Below are 3,947 nucleotides of genomic sequence, written 5' to 3'. Positions count from 1 at the left end.
TAGGCTCAAATCCTGCCATGGCAGATGGTACAATTTGATTTTGGTTTTAAAAAAGCCTCCTGGAATTAAGAGTCTAATGATAACAATGAATCCTCTGCCAATTGTCAGGGGAAAAACCCATCTGTCCTTTAGGGGAGGAAACTGCCATTCTCATCTGGTCGGGCCTACATGTGACTCCAGACCCACAGCAATGTGGGTGACTCTTAACTGCCTCTGGGTAATTAGGGACGGGCGATAGATGCTGGTCTATCCAATGACACACTCATTCTGTGAGTGAATTATGAAAAAGGCATTCTCTCACACCCTTGGCGTGTGTCTGTCACGGTCAAGATTGCACTGAAATAGTCGCATGTCGAGGTAATAAAGGCATAAATGAGCATCCCAGCAGGACGTGGAACAGAGATGGCTGAAGCCCAGTGATTTGGAGTATGTGGAAATGGGTGGGTGTTAGTAAGGAGATGAGTATGTAATACCTAGGGGAGGATGGGTACTTAGCTCATCTTTTCTTAAGCAATTGGAAATGTGGTTTTCCAGTTCAAAACAGAGAAGTTAATTACCAGGTTTTCTCATGTATAAGAAAGAGTTTTATTACTCATGCATTGTTTATTAAACACACACACACAAACACAGGCAACAAGTTTAAAAGGGAGGGATTGTCTGGTACAGACAGGAAGAATAAAGAAGTTGAAGACCTTGAGGAATTAGCTTTTTAACCTAGGGACCACAGTTTATTATTGACTGGTATCCTCAGCAGTGGCAATGTTTATCTAATTTGCTGATCAACGGTTATTTTCTCAATTTGTTTTATCGCCAGGCCCAGTTTTCCGTGATGAGGAGAGAGCAGGGAAGTGAAGTAAACATTTCTTGATGCTGACTCGGATAAAATGGTAATTTCAGTGGAGCTGGTTTCCTTTATTCCAATTGGGTCTCCCAGAGTTCCCTCAATCTGAGGTCGGGTGGTCACCGCAGCCTTTCTTGGTCAATATTTATCTTTTTTAAAATCTAATTTAATCCATCAGTAATAACAATAAGATGATGGATGCTAAATATTAGAAATTTAAAGTTTACAAAATGATGAGCGGCATAGATAGAATGGACAGTAGGAGCCTCTTTCCCAGGATGGAAATGTCAATCACTAGGAGACATAGATTTATGGTAAAATGGGGAAGTTTAAAGGGGATGTGAGAGACAGGTTTCTTTACACAGAGAGTGGTCAGTGCCTGGAATGTGCTGTCACACAGCATGGGAAATCTGACAGGAGCTCTCCGATCTGATGTGGGGTGTCAGAACGGAACCCAGTTCCTTTAATGTTCATCTTTTTTGAAACTAAAAAGGCATCACATGTAGAAGTTGGAGGAAGAGAGAGAGAGACTGTGTGTGTGTGCGCGTGTAAACACTGAAACCAACATGATCTAGGGGAAAGCTGTCACACTCATTATTTATTTAGACTTTGAGAAGTTGTGACAGCAGTATGAATTTTTGATTGTCAGTGTGTGCTTTATAATTTCTGCTATTGACTGTACTTGCATACCATCAATCAGGCACAATATGGTAAGGCAGAATCAGTATTGCTACATGGCTCTAACCACATGGAGGTTCTCAGTCAAACAAACCACCTGGCTTCCAGTCTTGCAGGAGCTCTCTGCACCTTTGGATAATTTCAACCTTTTTCAGACTGTAAGGTAGAGGAAAAAAAATGTGACAGTTACCAACCACAGCAACAGCTCAGTATCAAGAGTATCCACACTTTGGATTTTCAGTATTTCATATTACGAAGAGACTACATTTTAAATGGTGGAACCATACATAAATGACTCGCATTTACACTCATTCCCCTTAGTGCAAGGCAAGTTAATAGGAGACTTGATCAGAGACAAAATATAAAACAAAAACTGAAGATCTGAAACAAAAACAGAAACTGCTGGGGAAACTCATTTGTTGGGAGAAAGCAAAGTTAACATTTCGAGTCCAGTGTCTCTCCATCAGAATTGGATCAGAGGTGTTTGGAATCAGGAGGCTGCTTTGGTTACAGTAAAACTGTCACCAGTGTTGGGGTGGGGGTTCAGGTAAGCAGGAGATGCAGACATAACCCACTGGCAACAACAACACATAATTCATTGAAGTTGAAAATGGAAAGCTCCAATGGTCAACTGAACAGGACACAGTACAGGACACTGTGCAGTGGGGAAATGAGCAGAGGATCCAGCCGTGAGCAAATAAATATGACAATAGCCACTAACATCTTCCACCCCAACCTCAAATTCACCTGGAACCTCACTTTCTCCTCGAAAATATGACAATAGCCCTGCTCACTCTCTGGCCTCACTCTCTTCACCAGCATTGCCAGAGTCAGATATTAGGAAGATTGCTGCTGGTACTCTCTGGTCACGGTGAAGAATTGCTGCAGGAAAACTGAAGGTTCTTTAGACTCCTGTCTGGATCCCAGTTGATGAACCACTGGATAAGGCAGATCCCAGAACAAAACCTAGCTCGATAGATCACTTTTATTCTGCTAATTTTTAACATGGCGCAAGTTTATTATGCAAAATTAACAACAAGAGAAAAAGACGAGCTATTTAAAAATAACCCAGTTTGAAATATTTCAAAACACACCAAAAACAAAATCCTTTTTACTCCCCAACACCAATATGTAACTGTGAATCAAATGTTTCTCCCTGTCCAATCTGAAAATTTCACTTAACTGCTTAATTCCCTGGAGCATTGGAGGCTGAGGGGTGACCTTATAGAGGTTTATAAAATCATGAGGGGCACAGATAGGATAAATAGACAAAGTCTTTTCCCCAGTGTACAGGAGACCAAAACCAGACGGCATAGGTTTATGGTAAGAGGGGAAAGATTTAAAAAGGATCCAAGGGGCAACTTGTTCATGCAGAGGGTGGTCCGCGTAATGAATGAGCTGCCAGAGGAAATGGTGGAGGCTGGTACAATTACATCATTTAGAAGGCTTCATGATGGGTATATGAATAGGAAGGGTTTAGAGGGATATGGACCGGGTGCTGGCAGGTGGGACTAATTTAGGATATCTGGTCAGTATGGATGGGTTGGATTGAAAGGTCTGTTTCTGTACAACTCTATACTTCTTCTCAGTTCCTGGACAATGAGCTGTGATGCCTTTGCCATGAATATACTCATAACTGAGAGCTCAGACTTCCTTAGCTTTGAATAAGCAATGCAGAATAGGGGCGGCATGGTGGCTCAGTGGTTAGCACTGCTGCGTCACAGCGCCAGGGACCCGGGTTTGATTTCAGCCTCAGGGCAACTGACTGTGTGGAGTTTGCACATTCTCCCCGTGTCTGTGTGGGTTTTCTCCAGGTGCTCCGGTTTTCTCCCATAGTCCAAAGATGTGCAGGTTAAGGTGGATTGGCCATGGGAAATTGCCCATAGTGTCCAGGGATGCGTAGGCTAGTGGGATCAGCCATGGGAAATGTGGGGTTACGGGAGATGTACTCCTCAGAAGGTTGGTGCAGACTCGATGGGCCAAATGGCCTCTATCTGCACTTTAGAGATAAAGACAACAGACAATAGGTGCAGGAGTAGGCCATTCTGCCCTTCAAGCCTGCACCACCATTCAATATGATCATGGCTGATCATCCTTAATCAGTATCCTGTTCCTGCCTTATCTCCATAACCCTTGATTCCACTATCCTTGAGAGCTCTATCCAACTCTTTCTTAAATGAATCCAGAGACTGGGCCTCCACTGCCCTCTGGGGCAGAGCATTCCACACAGCCACCACTCTCTGGGTGAAGAAGTTTCTCCCCATCTCTGTCCTAAATGGTCTACCCCGTATTTTTAAGCTGTGTCCTCTGATTCGGGACTCACCCATTAGCGGAAACATGTTTCCTGCTGCCAGAGTGTCCAATCCTTTAATAATCAGATCCCTTCTCAGCCTTCTAAACTCAAGGGTATACAAGCCCAGTAGCTCCA

The 3,947-nt window shown here is 43.3% G+C and overlaps 1 protein-coding gene across 2 annotated transcripts in view; it reads right to left on the bottom strand.

Moving 5' to 3' along the window:
- Positions 1 to 1,413: 1,413 nt before the first annotated feature.
- mthfd1b (methylenetetrahydrofolate dehydrogenase (NADP+ dependent) 1b) overlaps positions 1,414 to 3,947 on the bottom strand; it is a 96,984-nt gene continuing 94,450 nt past the window's right edge. For both annotated transcript variants that reach the window (XM_043696891.1, XM_043696890.1), the window contains exon 28: positions 1,414 to 1,675. The gene's annotated coding sequence lies outside the window, so the exon portion shown is untranslated. The remainder of the gene's footprint in view (positions 1,676 to 3,947) is intronic.

The sequence above is a fragment of the Chiloscyllium plagiosum genome, chromosome 10, assembly GCF_004010195.1.
Source record: "Chiloscyllium plagiosum isolate BGI_BamShark_2017 chromosome 10, ASM401019v2, whole genome shotgun sequence".
In the NCBI taxonomy this organism is placed as follows: Eukaryota; Metazoa; Chordata; class Chondrichthyes; order Orectolobiformes; family Hemiscylliidae; genus Chiloscyllium; species Chiloscyllium plagiosum.
The sequence above is the reverse complement of the archived record's forward strand: the minus strand, read 5'-3'. Positions and strand labels throughout refer to the sequence as shown.